At 40.1% G+C, this 19,033-nt stretch overlaps 1 protein-coding gene and 1 non-coding gene across 2 annotated transcripts in view; one reads left to right on the forward strand and one right to left on the reverse strand.

Moving 5' to 3' along the window:
• LOC134532472 (tetraspanin-11) overlaps positions 1–8,001 on the reverse strand; it is a 34,613-nt gene extending 26,612 nt beyond the window's left edge. Inside the window, exon 1 of the mRNA XM_063368890.1 lies at positions 7,848–8,001. The gene's annotated coding sequence lies outside the window, so the exon portion shown is untranslated. The remainder of the gene's footprint in view (positions 1–7,847) is intronic.
• A 10,340-nt stretch (positions 8,002–18,341) lies between these two features.
• Positions 18,342–18,423, forward strand: Trnal-aag (transfer RNA leucine (anticodon AAG)). The gene has a single exon. It is a non-coding gene; the product is annotated as a tRNA-Leu (tRNA).
• Positions 18,424–19,033: the final 610 nt, after the last annotated feature.

Below are 19,033 nucleotides of genomic sequence, written 5' to 3' on the forward strand. Positions count from 1 at the left end.
TTACAACAATCCCCTCCCCCCTCCCCCTCGGGTTCCTACGCCCCTGTATTTCTGCAGTGTTTTGGAGGCGACTCGAAACACGTACTAAGGTCCCCCAACACAAGCAGAACTATTTGTCCCCTCAGGGTCGCCATGGAAACAATTGTCCACCGTGTTTTGAACTTGCCTCGCGTCACTGGCAACTGTGTTTCAATTTATTGTTGTGTAATTAATTTGTGAAGTATTTTTAACAAATAACACATTTCTTGGTCAATATATATTTATTTGTGTGTTGTCATTTCTCTTTGATTCGTCTGCATGCTTTATTTTTCAGCAAAAAATAACGTGTATTTAATCTCTCGACCTAATCAGTTAAGGCTTGTAATTTCACGAATTATATTGCTACTATAATTTTATATTTTGCCAGGGATTTTCACTGAATCAATAATATAACTATACTGATGGATTATAAAATGTCTTATCACTTTACTACGACAATGCTATTCAATGGTTCTGAAAATCTCAGAAGCCAATGTGTATTTAAATTCCAGCAAGATTTGATGAATTAATTATGAATTAACTTCGTGTGTGTAGCCTTTGATGTATGCCTTGGTACAGGTAGTGAGGGTCAGTCGCTTGGTAAATACAAGTGCGTTTATCGGGAATCGAACCGAGGACCCAACGTCCATGACGTATAAACTTATTAAAATTTTATTGCCATTTTTAAAAATAATTTTTGAAATTTTTTTTGAAAAGTTTTGGATTTTTTTCAAATTAATGTTATTACATTGACCTCGATGGGTTAGAACTGGGGAGTCAGAGCCAATTACGTAAGTTCCCCTCTCCTGTGGCTTATTGGTGGCTGGTGGTTTGAGGGCATCTCGAGCCACCAGCATCTGTGCGGAACAACAAGTGGCAGGCATGTTCCCTCTCGACAGAGGTCCGCAGTGCGACCTTCAAACCCCCACCCGGTGCTGCGGGAATAAGGATGACCTCACCCGAGACCCAGGTCCCCCCCCCCCCTCCAGCCTACGAGCGGTCACGTGGCTCGTACGGCTCCAATTATTACTTTCATTTCATTTATATATAAAAAACACTTAGAGAATTAAACTAACAGTGTCTTGAATTTAACAACAGATTTAACCGAGAAAAAAAGTTTTAAAATTAAAATTAAGTACCACTTTATCCCAAGTGGGGTGATTTGATTGATGTTAAATAAGATGGGGTGAATTGGTATTCAAACATCTTCCAAAAATAATTAATTAAAACAAACTTACTGAAAAAATATGATTTTTTTATGGATACAATTGAAAATGTATATTTAAACTATTTACTCATGTTTTTATTATTAACTCTATGGTAGATATTCGTTCAAACATTTTTTTTGCCACATTATTAACCAACATTTTTGACGTATTTTAATTTAATCGAGTAATACGCCATATTTTGACATTCTTTGAATGATTTTTTTATAGGGGAGGAATGTTGATTTTAAAACGATTTTATGGACACGTGCCACTTGCTGGTTTACACTACGTGTCATAGAAAAAAAAATCTAAAAGAAAGAGATAGTTAGAATATGTAAAAGTTCCATGCCTAGCACAGACAATAATAATCAGAAACAAGTCACAGCACAGAACAGTGGGCTGCAATGCCGGGACAGTTGCAAGAACAGTGAGAAAATCCCTTTCGGCACAGCCTACAGGCGTAGGTAGATTTCAAAGTACATATTTATTCTGGAAATATTTAAGAAATTTCTATAAACTTCTGTATGGTTCCACTTAAGCCCTTAAATCTCTAGCTCAACACTTTAGAAAATATTTCGAGTTAGTTATGGTTCGATAGAAAACGAACTTTTAAGACAATCTGCAATAATAAAAATAGCAAAATTTGAACTTAGATCGGGTTCATAAACTACACCGGAAAATTTACAGCGAAAGAATTTCAAAACGCAAATAATCAAAAATTTACAAAAATTCGTTTGTAAATTACGCAAGTCACATCTGCCAACTTTTAAATTCTTGCGTTTCGGCTTACGTTTCCGCTTTCCATATTTCCGAAACTAACAAAAAGATGAAGACGCCATGTGAAATTCACAGTTTTCTTTCTCTCATCTGTATCAAGTTTTCACTTATTAAATTAGCGCAAATGACGTTTAAAAATCAAACCCTTAAGGATATTGACTATTTCACGAGGGGGGGGGGGGGGGGGGGGGGAATTATCAGAAATATCCCGAGGAAGGAATTTGTTTTTCTAATCTTTTGCAATTCCAAGTTGCAGGGTCGGTGATGGCTTGCAATTCAGTGCCTTACGAACGACCGCGTGATTTCCTTGCGTTTGTTACGTGTTGTCCCCTTGCGTGGTTTAAAAGGTCACGTTATAGCGCATAATTCCCCCTCCCTCCCCAGGATATCATCGTGCTTGTCTCGCCGACACCCACGCCGCCACAATGACGTCCAGCGAGGCGACTGGACTGCAAGCTAGTGAACTCTCGCCGCTGCACTCGAGCAAACGACGCATGGCGGGAAGACTTCTATTCACAGGCGAGAGAGCCAAAACCCGAAGTTACCCGGAGTTCATGTTTTTTTCCGTATCTTTAATGTAGCTATCCTAACCAAATCAACCGTCCACAATGCTTTAAAGTATTTATAATGTAGCTAACCTAACCTAATTGACCATTAGTATCCTTTTATAAACACCGCCCGCCATGTTTATTTACAATGAACAAAAAAAAAACGAAGAAGCACGATCGGGCGTTTGGCTCTCTGGTCTGTGAAAAGAAGGCTGCCCGAGAAGAAAGGGAGGGGTGAGGGGAGAGGGTGCGTGACAGAGAACAGAACAAGGTCCGGCGGTTGCGCGACCATAGAGTAAGTAGGTCGCCAGGTGAGAGCACGAGTGACGTAATCGGCGCGCACGGCGCATGCGCAGCGACGCGACCTCGGTCCGCCATCTTCCCTCGCGGAGACGGATATCCCGGAACATTACACCATGCACGGGCAACGTAACACATGGCGACCAATCAGACTGCATCTGCGGGCTGGGTTTTCTAATTTTTCCCAGCATCTTATACCTTTGCTCGTAATACCTTATTTTCATTCTTTTGCTTTATTTCCCCCCCGCTCGCAGCAAAAGAGCTCCATGCGCTGGAGCGTTTGAACCCAACTGTTAGTGGTGGGATTGTGTTATTTACACTGAGTGAGTATCTTGCTCAATAGAAGATATTTCACTTGTAAAAACTATAAATAAAATAAATCAGACTGCATTTCAAGGCCTAGTAATATTAATTTTAAAAAAAAGGAATATATATATCATGGTTCGTGATCATAGCAAGGGAAGAATTTAAATATATTTAAATATATAATAGGAATAAACGACCAAGTAATAATTGAATACTACATACGCTTGTGACGTTAACGTATTTAGAACATAAACAAACATGGCTGCCACCGCAGCCAAGTACTTGGCTTCTATTGGTCGCTTCACTAATCTCAACTCATTTATTTTCCTCCCAGTTTTTTCCCACCGCATTTCCCTCGGCAGCGCGTGGGTTCGAGTACCGACCGCGACCACGCCCAATGCACTCGGTCTCATCTTTCTTCACAGACATCCACACAGACCATTCTACAAGAGGCGGTGGGCGGCACTGCGCGGCCTGGGACCTTGGTTCGATGCTCGGCTCTGGTGCGCAGACCACGAGGCCCGCAGTGGCTGTGACACGCTGTGTCGCAGTGTTGCCCGACCGAGCAAACAGCCTGAGCACAGACAGCATTGCCGCGCTAATCCGCGGTGTGCCACTGTAGCAACTCTGTTGCGTGAGAGCGGGTTCAGTTCCTGTGTCATTGCAGAATAGTCAGTGAGGGGAGTTAGTCATGGCGCCAATCGCTGCCATGGCTGGCCAATACCCCCTCCTAGCACACGATGCATGCTACCCCTCCTGCATGGCTAACCCCCTTGCATGTTTAGAGCGTATGAGCTTCGGCCTGAGACGCACTTAGTCTCCCTACCTAACCCGGAACCCTCCCCAACACACTTAGTTTTAATTTAGGTTAGGAAAAAAATCGCAGAACGGGCCTAACATCATTATCGTGCACACACTATGGATAACACACCGCACGAGCGATCTGCGCAGTAGGGTTGTGTTGAGTCCATAATTGAACAGTTCTTTGCTATTAGAACTGTCAAAATCGTGTATCTTAGTGGAATGCAAATGATACTTTACGGAGCTTACAAGATAATTTTTCGCTTATTTTTATCGTCAATACTTTTATGGTTTTTTTTTATTCTGTAATGGTAAATTTTATTATTATCTGCGTTTAGTTACCACTTAATATTCAATGATCAGAACAAATTGTTTTTAAGTAAACATTGTTTGTGAACAAACGCACGCGCCAATGTCTACATCTGATCGTGACGGCAAATCGAACGTCAATGTTAGCCTCTTGGCATAAGACAATAAATTGGTGTTCATTATCCTATTACTCTATGCTTGACATAAGCTATCAAAACTCTCAAACAGTGAAGGACCTACGGGTCTAGTCGGGGAAAACTGAGGCGGAAAGGGTATTTTTGGTTGTTAAACACCTGATATTTATAGTAGCTCTTTCTAGAGTTTTAAACTACAAATAAAAATTTTTACATAATCTGGAAAAAAAAATAAAAAATACTTCAGTACGACAGCAACTGCATGTATTCCACGCTATTAGGAGGGTGGGAGGGATTTCTTTCCACTTTCTGCCTACGCCCCCGGGGAATAAATTACTACTTAGTAGTTGACGGCAGCCCACCAACTTTATGCTTGAGGCTTTCCCAATATTCACAACCAAAACAAACTTTGAATTGTCAATCTTTTTATTCATCGCGCAAAGATAAAAATTGCTACGAGGTTTAATTTTTTTTTAATTTGTGCTAAAATTTATCACAAAAGTACATTTCTTTTAATAATTTTGGGAAAAAATACATCTGAAACTACACAGCCCTTCTGTGCTTTGTTTCTGCCGCAACATGCGTTTAAATCCCTCGTTCCCGCCGATTGATTTCAAGAAGCGCTACTGGAGAGCGGACCTCCGGCGAGTCGCAAAGGCGAAGACGCGATCAGTGAAAGCACGCATGTCGACCTTATGGCCATTCTCGCCGGTTGAATGTCACGCTGGTCTCCTTTCAAGGAAATGCCCTTGCATTACTAGTTATTTAAGAGCTTTCGGTGTAGGTACATTCCAGGTCGAATATGCGGTCTCTTGCTTCCAAGCTCTGATAGACAAGCTTCGTGCAACACGCTGGAAAAAAAAAAATACATAGCGTTTCTAAACTTGACCTTGAAACAGTCACTTATACAATTCAGTTTTTTATCTTTTACTTTTTAAATTGCTGTGTTTAATAATACAGCCACTGGGACGTGACCATTGAATCACAAGCCGACTGTGTTGTGTAATTATCACCGCTAACCACAATTTTTTTCTCTCTCGCAACTCGCTATAAAAAACTGGCAAATGCCGGCAAAAAAAAAACGCAACGTGCAACGGATTACAATAACGGATATTTGAAAGAAAAAAAAATTCTAAAGCACTTGCACGAAAATAAGTTTCCCCCAAAGTCACGCACGTTCGAATTCTCTTGCCATCCGAATGTCTGAGTCACGTTCTGGCTGAACGTAAAGAACCTAGGCCGGGCATTAACTGTGCAAGAAACGGCAACAATGCAAACACCCAACATGCGACCAACGCAAGATAACTACGGTCGTTTATAAAGCAAGGAAGTCGCAATACGTCGCCAACAATACAGTTCGAAATTGTAAAACTAATCAATTCCTCCCCCTTATTTATAATTTATGTTATCATAAAAACTTATGAAAATCTCAATATTTGATTCAAATGGGGTACATGTTTTCTTCGTGTGAAAGTTAAATAAGTGAAACGAGGTCAGCATCCTATTCATATGACTGTCATATTTAAAGGTTTTTGGAACATTTCACTTCAAATATTAAGTGAAAAACGCAAGAAGTTAAAAGCTGGCAATGCTTGTGTTCAGTTTTTGGCACTCGAGTAATTAATAAACGGATACCTATTCCAAAATGGCAATTAACTAGTTGCATCTTGCGTATTTATAAGCCCGACCTTTGGATTTTATAAAAATAACTACTGTATATAAAAGAGGGGAAAATTTGCTAATTGGACCATGAACGTAGACAGGGTGGAGGGACATAAGCCGGTATTCCAATACGCTCGGGTAATGCAGCGAATACGCACTGCATTGTTGGGACACAACCGTAACCTAACTCGCATGCCCTATTTCGGAACGTGTCCAAACAGAATCCCAGCAAGGGAACAGAAAAGCAACCGTTTTAGTAAACAGTGCCCTGCGCGAGGCTAGAAACTGATTACAACGAATTCTAGCAGACGTTTCCGATCCATCGATACAATTGGTACGGCCAAAATCCTAGAGATAGCAGAACTATCACACAAAAATGGAACAATCTTTCTAATTAGCTTGGCTTCTGGGTTGTAGCCGCGTCCTTTGCGAATATTTCACGCAACGTTTCGGTAGACATTGCAGTCGCCATCATCAGGGAGCAATTACCAGGTAACCTGTGTTCTGTATATTTGTTATATAATGCTTTACCATACCGATCCATTAAGAAAAATCGGATAAGTTTTATTATTTATTATATTTATACACTGTTACGTAGTCAGTATACGCATTTAACGTTTTATCAGTAATTTATTGCATTGTATATTAATTATTAGTGTGTCGGATAACTCGGATCCAGGCCATAATTAAAATATCACTGGCAAGGAATCCACCGATTGTGCATACATCAGGTAAGGTCCTCTCTTGCTCGAGTAGGTATTAGCTCGTCGTGAGCGAAACCATGGGATGTCTGGTTGCCACACACTGTCTACAGGACTTCAGAAGAAACCAGGTGATTCCAAACACGCTCAAGACATCTACGTGGTGCCAGTCAGCCTTGCGCTTAGAGGCGATAACTGGGTGGAAGCACCAGCGAGCGTCGCACTTATCATCCCGCCTTACTGACACAAATATACCCCCAACTAGTCGCAGGGATTGAGCAAGCGTCTCCGCTTGTCCGAAGTATAATTTGCGTTTGACTCCACGTGTACTTCCCAACCATCACTGTCAAAATGCAAACACATGACAATTAAAACGTTTCTTAAAAGCTTTTTAAAATATTGCTTGTTACGAAGTGCAAAATTGGTTGGATTCAATTTTTTTTTGTGGGCATACGCCATTGTTGCAGTGATGACGTACCAGTGTCCACAAAATGTTCCAAATCTACCTTCACCAACTTAAAAATAAAATAACGTAGGAAAACTGTTCAAAAATAACCCAAGATCATGACGCAAGCTGTAACAAATTTATAATCTTAACATTAACGGTTCAGTCACTGCCATAACTTGTCAAAAGTACGAAAGATGTACATAGTTTGGCAAGTTGTGGCTCCAAAAACTTACTGCATTTTGTAAGTCACAATATAACTGGGAAGTTAAATATTAAAATAAAATATTTCCATTGAATATTCTAAGAGAAGAATTTTAATTGGAATAACAATGTAAACAAGGGAATGTTTCATTTTCCTGACATTCATCGATTAATTTCAACTTTCTTCAGACAAAACGTTAACGAGCCTAATCAGTGATTTCCAAATTCCCCCGCCTGGCACCCCTCCCCAGAAGAAGGCGGTCTCCGCCACTGGCCCGTGAAGATCCAGACGAGACCGCACGCAACGGGCAGGCTCGCTGGACACGAAGATAGGTAAAAGTCTTTTGACTGACAACTTTCTCGTTTCGAGCGACCAGTCTTCCGCGTTCCACCGTTCCCCCTCCCTTCAGGCGCGGGAAGTAAACACAACTCACCGCTGGACCGGCGTGGAGTCTCGAATCTTCTCTCGCGCGCACACTCGCGACGCTGAAACAACACGACCGCCGTGGAAAGTGAAACTGGTTGCTGGGCGAGACACACGCGCGCGCTGGAGGCGGTAGCTTCTGCGTCTGGCCGGCAGAGGCGCTGCGAGTCCTTGGCCCCGCCCACCGCGCGACCGCAGCGCGGCGCGGCGGCGGCCGCAGCAAGCTCCGCCGTCCTCGGAGGATTATTACAACTGTAACTTTTATACATGTTTGCTATTTAACTTCTTCCAATCTGTGTTATTCTGTTAAGGATAGGACGATGGTAGGAAAAGTAGGAAACGAATGGGAGTGTTTCAAGTTTAATGTGCTTCGTAAAAGTCAAATCGAAAGGTTGTTCCAACCGAGTGGAAGAGAGATAGATGCGGCGCAAGCGTACAATGAGCGTAACGGGAGACGGGACACAGCGTAACGGGACAATGTGCGTAACGGGACACTTTTTCATGCGTGCAGCCGGCATTCATCGATTTATTGGACGTTGTCAAGTCAATAATCTCTTCGTTAGAGTAATAAACATATTTGAATTAATGAGTGTAAATAAAAGTAAATGTATCAATTAAATTGTAGATTTCATTTCGCTCCTTCTTTGTATCCATACAAAATAGTGATAATTCAATAAAAATGATTCAATTTTATTCATAAAAGTATGCAATCATTTCATCAATGTTTTGTTATGATGTTGTCACGTTAAACTATCGTCCGTAAATCGACTTTACAGACAACCAATTATTTTTTAGCCTCTTGTGTTCTGGCACACGCACACCTCGAGGGTGTAGAAGCCTACCCAGGACTTACACGCGGGACATGCTGACCCGAAGAGAGCTCCCAGCACTAGTGTCGGGCGGCTTCGAGCAGCGCTGGAGGCTGGTTGGAAGCTCGCGTGCTGAGCAGGCCCAAGGGCTGTCCCCACGTGAAAGTCACACACAGCACGTATCGAGCAGCGCAGTCACGCGACTCCGAAGGCTGACCTGGTTACGACAGCAGAGCCCGTGCCCACTCTTAGCAATTACAGTACATGTGCGGTCCTTACAACGAATTATTCACTTGAAATAAACGAAGAGTCTTCGTAATTTCTGATAACTGGATCTTCGTATTTCAACTTATGAGTTCTGATTGTCATCAAAAACATGGTAAACACACACGTGGTAGATGTGATTGTGTTTTTTCAACAGTCTTAAAACAGTTCTGTGTACCAAATTTATTCTTGTGGATACTTTTTCGAAGTATGTTAACACCTGTAAATATAAGAAGGTAACGATACATTTCCTTTCTATAGTTGTATTAATATAACTGGTTTTGAATACTGTTGTACTGAGTATAAATGTTTCCTTAATTTTCATGGACTTTCGATAATGCGTCAAAATTGTTAATCCTGCTTAAGCCATGGTGCGTGATTAAAGACGTTTCGCTGCAACACGGATGCGCTATAATGTATTATTACCTACTTGCGAAACAATTGTTGAATATATTTGTCTTTTAATGTGGTTATTTCGTGGGGGGAAAAAAACACCATTAAACACTTGTACCTACCTACACTTGATAATTTTACCACTAATGTTTTAAAATTCGTGGAGAACTCGTGGTCAAAGCAACAAAGTAAAATGTATGCTTTAGGAATAGGTACGTAAATTAAAGTTACTGACAACACGCAAGCAGATCTGGACGACACAACGAAGGCAGTACAGACAAGCATAGTGGGCATCCTAAAACGAAACATTTATGACTTTTCGAAGATTGCAACATGTTTCAGACCAATATATATATATATATATATATATATATATATATATATATAATTTTTTATCCGAGGCATATTTACTGGTTTCTGTGCCGGGGAGCAGCGCCCTGTGTAACTTACGCCCGCAGCCCTGGCCGGTGCAAACCGCGCCCACCGCAGCCATGCGGGTCCGTGGCGGGGTGACGTCACCGGGCGACGGTGCTGCCACACGGCGGCGGCGCGCCGCACCTCTTGTGAAGCGCTCTGACCGCGATCCTCCATTCGCAATGTCCTCTGTGTTTTGACAACCACCATGTATTCACCAGGGGAAGCCTTCTTTTCACAGACGAGAGAGCCGAAACCCGAAGTTCATGTTTTTTTTCCGTATATTTTATGTAGCTATCCTAACCAAATCAACCGTCCACAATGTTTTAAAGTATTTATAATGTAGCTGACCTAACCTAATTGACCATTAGTATTCTTTTATCAACACCGCCATATTTATTTACAATGAACAAAACAAAACCCCGAAGATGCACGATCGGGAGTTTGGCTCTGTCGTCTGTAAAAAGGATTCCCATTCTCCAGAACTCAATCATAACAAAGTATATTTCCATGTATTACACAAACCGATCAAATATTTCAGCCCTGTTATTTCTGAACGTGTATTAATGTCAAAGTACACACTTCTTTATTGGCTAATACAATTTTGAAATAAGGCTCGTTCTACAATGACACGGAATTGTAGACGTATCACGTACGGATCAGCTCGGCAATGCCTAGCTCTTCCGTGCGACCAACATAAACAAACATGACTGAGGAGGTGGCCATGTTTGTTTATGTTTTAAATACACTAATCTTTGTCTTAAGTACAATATTATCTTTTTTCTATCATTAATTTGTGGTTCATTTTTCTTATGTACATAAATCCCGACAGTGCTATGTTCTTTTATCTTATAAATACCGACTTATGTTAGGCACATATCCCGCCAAAATGTTTATAACAATACATAACCTGCAGTGCTTGTGTGGCGTAACATTCGTATAATCATGGTCAGGGTCGTAACCAGGGTCAGGTCCGTAGCCAGAATTTTGGTAACCATTATATTGTTTTTACTGAGTAAATTTTCTATGTAAATGAATTTTTGAAAAACAAAATTGATTTTCATATTAAAATCTCTAGGAATATTAAACTTTTAAAACTCCGACATCAACACATAGAATTTTAAGTACCTAATGATTTTTTTCTTGATAAAAGTAAACTAACATTTTTATTTTTTTTATTATTTTATACTTGGTTCTTAAGTCAAAACATGTAATAAATACATATTAATAAAGATGTTAAATACATGAAAGGCATATCAAGTGTGTATGAAACAAATATTTACAATAAAACATGTGCCAACCGGCATTAAAAATAGACTACTTGAAAACATAATTCCCGCTGCTCCTGTTTATGAGGCAAGTCGGGTTGTAATGGGGAGGAAAATTCAGTATTGTAGCCCTATGAGGATTACAATATTCACCCAAAAATAATCTGTGTAACCTTGAGCATGAAGTTAGGTTGCTATAATTATCTGACCCTGTCTTCGCTTGTGTTCTTCCTCTCTACAATCCTGGAAGGGAGGGATCGCACCCTCGCACCTCCCCTGGCCTAGTCCCTGCTGTGACGCAACTGTTCTCGCTGCTTCTAGTGTTGATGACGCAGGTGCAGCAGACGGTGCCTTGAGGAGGGGGGATGGGGAGCGACAGCTTGGTGAGCGATAGCGGGCGACGAGAGACGGCAGCACCGGGCGAGCAGTGAGAAGCAGTGTGGTGGAGACAATGTGTGGGGAGGGGTATCTCCAGCTGGGGGGGGAAAGTGGATAGTACACTTATGAAAGTGTTGTTAATTTGAGGTCAGTCATTTGGACAGTTGTGATTTAGGAAATAGGGTACATAATAGTTATTATTTTTGACAGTGTAGCTGGGAATACAGGAGGCACGGCCCGGTCGGGAGGAGCGGAGACTTGGCAACGCCGCCGGCTGCTAGGGCGAGGAAATAAGGGACGAGCGGCAACACTGCGGGAAGAAGCAGAGGGAAGATTAACCAAGGGTATAAAAATGAAGGGAAAAAAGAGGGGGGGGGGGAATGTTTGATTCAAAGAACCTCACAACTTGGCTGCCGATTTACGGACGACAATTTTTATTTCGCTTCGCAGCTTACCGGAAAAGATTCGTGACTCACATACATACCTGGGATTTTTATTTTCTCTAATCTCGTGTAGCACATGCATTTCTGGCCCCGGAAATTGTAAAATTGGTCCAACATGAGCGTTGGTCTGCACGCAAAGTTCGCTTGCTTTTTCACAAGGGTGCGCGCGAATTTCGCAGGGCAAGAAGTCATTGCATTCATTTTTTTTATTTGCCTCACAGAAACAGTACATCTGCTAGAAGGTTCAGTAGCCGCAAAGGAAAAAAAAAACATTTAATAAACTGTCATGTGCATTCTTTAAAAAAAATTATCAAGAGATATTGATTTTTTTACGTTATTTTCATTACAAGGGAATTAAATAATTGGAATGCTCTATCGCAGTGTTTATAACGATCACCATTAATATTAATCGATAACATTCTAAGTTTAGAATTGATGAAATTATTTTTTGGCATGAAATTTCTGCCTGAATTACAGTATCATAATCCTTTTTTTTTGATATTTTTTTTTGTCAAAATTTATAATATAAATATATATCATTACTTTAACCTATGCCATTAATCTGAATCTTTTTGTAATTAACAATGTTTCAACATAAACATACGTCTTTTAAAATTCCACTAAAGGCAAGCTTCCCTAACTTGTAATGGATTAAACAGAAATGACAGACCAATAGATAGGAGTCGAGCTGCAAATCGCTCAGAATAAAAAGTTTGGAGATAAATAGTCTCTTACAGATTTGTCATACTTATAAATAAAAATCACTAAATATTAACGCATTTTAACTTAAAATACTTATATATTTTTCGATGTACAATCAATTTTATGCTCAATTAACTTCCGCTCGTCTGTCATACGTTCTTCCGTCAGCCGCAGAACGATTTACAACACTCCGCTCGTCTGTCATACGTTCTTCCGTCGGCCGCAGAGCGATTTACAACACTCCGCTCGTCTGTCATACGTTCTTCCGTCGGCCGCAGAGCGATTTACAACACTCCGCTCGTCTGGCATACGTTCTTCCGTCAGCCGCAGAGCGATTTACAACACGCCGCTCGTCTGTCATAGCTTTCCATTTAAATGCTGACAACTGCTAAGAAAACTTAAATTTTGGAAAAAGAAATTATCTTATGTAATTATATTAGTTAAACAATCATGTAAAATAAGCACTTATAACTCAAACTCAGGATTTTTCTATCTGGAATTTATTTTTAAATTTCCAGAGTTACCATGCGAAATTAATACACTTCTGTGACTCGGAACAACTTGTTTAAAAAAAAAAACAGCTTTTGAAATGTGTTCAAACGTAAGTAAAAAAATAATTTTGGAATCAAATAAACGATCAAACCACATTTTAATTTAATTTTCTAATATAAAAAAGATTTGACATACAAAAACCTAGCTGCCATTTGAAGATTTTATTTTCATCCGTCCGCCCTTCAAAAGCATGACGTCATCTACATTTGACGGCCGGATGGCAGACGGAGGCGACTGGCTCTTGTAATTCCGGCATCAGGAAACAGGCGATGTGTTTTCAATCATTGCCTTTTCATTTTTAAATAATTTTAGTTTTTTGACGTGACAACGTCTAATAAATCGATGAACGGTGGCTGCACGCACGAAAACTTGTCCCGTTACGCACATTGTTCCGTTACGCTGTGTCCCGTTACGCTCATTGTACGCTTGCGCCGCATCTATCTCTCTTCCACTCGTTTGGAACAACAATCGATTTGACTTTTTCGAGGCACATTAAACTTGAAACACTCTCATTCGTTTCCTACTTTTCCTATCATCGTCCTATCCTTAACAGAATAACACAGATTGGAAGAAGTTAAATAGCAAACATGTATAAAAGTTATAGTTAAAATAATCTCTTCGTTAATGTAATAAACATATTTGAATTAATGAGTACAAATAAAAGTAAATTTATCAATTAAATTGTAGATTTCATTTCACTCCTTCTTTGTATCCATACAAAATAGCGATAATTCAATAAAAATGATTCAATTTTATTCATAAAAGTATGCAATCATTTCATCAATGTTTTGTTATGACGTTGTCACGTTAAACTATCGTCCGTAAACCGACTTTACAGACAACCAATTTTTTTTTAAATTTGAATATTATAAACGTGAACGGTATTTGTTTGTTCAGTTCGCCTGTCCGAACTTGCACTAAGTGCGCATGCTCCCGCAACGAAGGAGCAGCTGGCTGCTTCCTACCCTGTCTTCGCGACGCGTGAAAAATATCCAGGCTCACAGAACTTCTGCGAACAGCTTTCAAAAACTTTCGCACCCGATCCTGCGCTTCGATAAAATACTACACCATGTCTTCAAAATATCTCTAAGTTAAAGGAAAGAGCCAGTTAGCATATTAACAAAGTTTCAGAGAAGTAATTCGGAACGGAAAAAAAATCTGCACATCCAGCGCTGTACATTAAGTTCGGACAGCTCAGAAGATACCGTTACTGCTTGCCAATTCAAATTTATAACTATTGCAGAGTGTCTCCTCCTTTATAACACGTTTTTTTATAATCAAAACAATCAACACATTTTTAACACGAATGCAAATTAGTTTCTTAATTTGTGAAATTTAATAAACGTATATTCCTAAAACTGGGTAACACCTTGGGTTCTGCGAAATGTGAGTTCAGTGTCGTAAGCACGACACCGCCTCAGCTGCCTTTCAAAATCAAAACTTCTGTAATTTTCTGGGTTTCAATAGTTGGACATCGCCAAAAAATTTAGCTTCTGTGGTTCCACCTTGGAAATATTTCTAGTATAAAAATCTGGGGAAACCGAGGATTGAAAAAAATAAATAAATAAAAGAAGCGGGTGAGGCTGAGCTTGAAATTTTTTCACCTCCCCCCCCCCCCCCTCCACAAAAACAATCATTTTTTCTTGTGACGGTTCCTCACGGTGGGTAATACGCGCTTCTCCTCGACTGCCGACACGTTATAAACGGAATGAGATCAATCGGCGCGTGGGCACTCCTCGTAGGAGGCGGAGGAGGGGGAAGAGGGGCGGCAGAGGGGAGGGAAGTTGCGCGCGCACGCCGCCAGGAGCTCAGCGGAGACCTGCCCGCGCCAGTGCGCCACGTGACGCCGCCGCGGGCGGTCGACCGAGCGCAGGAGGACTCCGTACTGCCCGGCCGCTCACGAACACAAACATTGCCGCGTGGTTGGGAGACAGTAAGTAGACAGAGCCGCCCGTGGGGAACATATATAGTGTTAGTACTGTGTGTAACTACAGACAGATATATATTTCTTAAAAAATCCGTACAAGTCCTTTCTCAGCTTACATAGCTCTTAAAATTAAACAATTACAGCTCTAACACAACACTGAAATATGTTCAGCGTAGTCAATCCCATGAAGAAAATAACTTCTTTTTTTTTTTTTTTTGGCAAATTCATGTCATTCATCACAAATTATTCCATTGAATAAAACGAAGTACATTGTTGTCTATAGAACAAGGCTAGGCAACAATTTTCCAACCCCCCCCCCCCCCCCCCCCGGAAGTAGTGGAGGAATATTCAGTTGTCAAGCTAAAAAAAACCTTGAATGAAGTGATGTTTACTAACATACTTCAAAGTTTGCATTTAGCGTCCCACGCCCAACCCGGGTGCCCCCCCCCCCGCCCCCCTCCCTGAAGCTGTGCACCCCGCATGCGTGCAGGTAGGCTGGGGGCGGCTCCGAGTGGCCGGAGTGTTGCCTACCTCCAGGGGTTGTCGTCGCCGCTGAAGAGTCCTAGGCAGCCGCAAGTGGGACGTTTATGTTCATCCACTTGATAGAACCCCAACACTGTCTGTCTGACAGGCAACGCACAGCTTACACCTGTGGGGCTAGAAGTATGAAATTTTTCGTAGAAGTTCCTTATATAACGTAGGTGAGCACAAAGAGAGTAGTTTTTTTTTAATTCATCACCTAATGGGGTTTAATAGGGGGTGAAAGTTTGTATTAAAGTTTATTATTTTTCAAGTTAAAAATATTTAAATTGCTTTTTAGGCACCTGTTTATAAATAAAAGTCAGATGTACAGTATCAGCGTTTTTGATAATTAATAAAAAATCAGGATAAAGTGCTTTCCTATCGGGCACACGGCTAGTTAGCTCATACATGTCAATAAAACAGCATCAAATATTCGTAACATTGGGAGCCACTATTTTTTTTAAGCCATTAAAGGGAACCCAAACGCAATTGTTTTTGATGAAGGGAAGGGAGTGTAATTAAAAGTTTGGTTACAGAATGAAGAGCTCCGTAGAATAGAACACCATGTCCGGTATATCAGTTTAGTTTTAGATAATTTATGGTACTTTGAACAAATACCATTACTAAAATGGATTCTCAGTAGTGAATATAAATCTTAAAAACTGAGCTGGACTGAGATGGTTTCTACGAATTCAAACTCAACTTTCACAAGGAATAGCTTCCTAGAATATTGTGAGCGAGCTTCCTGGCCATGTCTACGCACCAACAATTTAAAAAAATGTATACATTCATACTTACTTAATGAAAAGCCAAATGTCACAAAATGTGGAGTTCATTTATACGTAATGGAAAAAAATTGAAATAAATGTTTAAAAGTTAAAGCAAAAAGAAATATACAAAGTAGCTTAAAAAACACATTCTAATTTAAGATTATAAAACATCACAAGTTCAGTGATGCAGTTGCTATATTTTTCGGAACCATAAGTTTCTAATGAATTGTTTTTTTGAAGCAAACACATACATCACGAACGTTCCTTAAGATACAATGGGCTTAAGTCAATCTTTATATTTACGGGTAATGAATAACACGCTGTTACTACCTGGAACCAACCTTTCTGGACTACACTGTGTGCCTATATCATTATTGTGCGTTATTTCACGTGAAAAAATTTCTCAAAAAATGTTTCGGAACCGAATATCATAAATAGTGGAGCCGTTGTGGACGCTAATGAAGCGTTCTCCCGGCAGTGGGCGCTAAGCCAATCACACGCGTCGCTACGAGCGAGGCGCTGTCAGAATGCAACTGTTCTGTGCCCGCGACCAACCACCGCACAGGAAATTAATGTTGTGCTGGAAATAAATCCGAGGTGTCGTGTAGTCATTTTTTGTTTGTTTTTAGTAGAACAGTCAAATCAGTCTTGTAATCTTGAATAGCTTTAGATCTGAAATAATTTTTACGCTTAAAAATTTACTTATCATACAATTATAATTATTTATATTTAGGCCTACTTTACATAAATTTGATTGGCTCGTATAAAAAGACATTTCAAAATTATTTTGGTGCTTTCTCTATAATTAAAATATTATGGTAAACTATTGTTTTATAGGAACACCTTTAGCCTTAGCTAATATAAGCAACATTTATACCGAGTTTCAGTTCTGTAGGACACACAGGAAAAACAGGAAAATTTGATTTTAAATTCCCAATGATTGTACAATCTCGGTGCATCAAGGCTACGCATCAGCAAAACCGGGACGCTAATATTCTGCTTCATTTTGTGGGAAGGCAGGTAACCCTTAGGCAAGACGTGACACACACACCAAACGATAGCGCGTTACAAATTCAAGGCAACGTCATCTATTGACGAATCTCTAAACAAAACTGTTATTAGCGCCTTTAGTTCGCTAGCCACCGCGCGCTCGACTGAGCCAAGGAGAATGATATGAAGAAGCCAGATCTTACGGTATAACCGTGTGGTGGACATGGAGAAATGACACACACTCACTGTTTGTATGTCTATGATCTATGATTTTCTGTTTTAAAAAATGAATTTACCCATGGCAATCGGTTGAACGATATAGAAAATGATGCGCTGCAGTTACAAAAAGAATGGATAGCATAAAACTCGTCTTCATGAAAAAAAAAAAAAAGGGGGGGGGGGTTGTCTGTAAAGTCGATTTACGGACGATACTTTTACGTGATAACGTCATAAGAAAACATTGATGAAAAATTGCATACTTTTTAATTTTCAAATATTATTAACAATTATTGCAAATTTAATTTAAATAATTTGTTTAAATATAATCACGAAAAATTAGTTCTGCCTTAACCTGTTTGATATTATAGAATATTTTCTTGCACGGTGGTTGGCCGGTTCTTGTACGTTCGGTTCAGGCGGAACGTGACAATGAGTCATGCTTTTTCGTGCGTGCAGCCGGCGTTCATCGATTTATAAGACGTTATCATGTCAAAAAAAAAACTCCCATGTCCCAACTTTAATGTTGATCAGTCAAACGGTGTCGGAGTTTATTAATCTTATATATATATATATATATATATATATATATATATATATATATATACACACAATCCATTTACATATAATAGAGATTAAAACAACTTCTATCATTCAAAAGGATGTTAGTTTAGGTTTTTTTTTGTTAGTAATACCGAAGCTTAGCTTGTTACAAACCCAGCTCAGCTGTCGAAATGTTGTGTTCTTCAGTGCTACCTCTCGGCTAGTCATGAGAGCCGGATACATGGTTCTGTCGTAAGAAAACCGCGTGCGCACCACCACACTTTGCGGAACGTAGTCTGTATAAACATCATGTGGTAGCGTGGCCGAGCGGTCTAAGGCGCTGGTTTAAGGCACCAGTCTCCTCGGAGGCGTGGGTTCGAATCCCACCGCTGCCAGTTACTTTTAGTTTTCTGATAAATTGTATTTTTAATTTCTGTGGAAATGGCCTTATCCCGCTCAATGTACTGACACATTTTTGTATTAGACGCATACGTAACGACGTACACACGTTTTTCAATTAAGGAAAGGTAGGCCAGAAGTCTTCCAGAACTCGCCAGATTGTGCATACTCTTTAACGAGCAAATCTGTGTTCTCATGTTGCAAATAAACATTAAATACAATACTCGGACACGAAATTCAACCTAGAATTATTTTGAATAATGCCGAGCGTGATAAATAAATAATGCAGTTGTGTTTCAAATACATTTATGGACGCGGATCACACGTAGTTTCCGCGCCCGCCGCTAGAATTCGCTGCCGGAGAAGCTGCGTCGACTATTGAATCATTCGATTTGCAGAGAGAAGTTTTAAACTGTAAAATGAAACGACTCCAATACAAGCAAAAAAAAAAATGAAAAAAAAAAAAATTACATCCCGGTTTGGGACCTGATTTTCAACAAGGAATATTTATTAAAATACTGCCCATCTTGTTAAAACTCACTGAACAGTTGATACTATTAAGTTTTTTTTTTGCTTTGTGAACTTTAGTTCGCACCATCCGCCACA

This window comes from Bacillus rossius, chromosome 6, assembly GCF_032445375.1.
Source record: "Bacillus rossius redtenbacheri isolate Brsri chromosome 6, Brsri_v3, whole genome shotgun sequence".
Classification (NCBI taxonomy): domain Eukaryota; kingdom Metazoa; phylum Arthropoda; class Insecta; order Phasmatodea; family Bacillidae; genus Bacillus; species Bacillus rossius.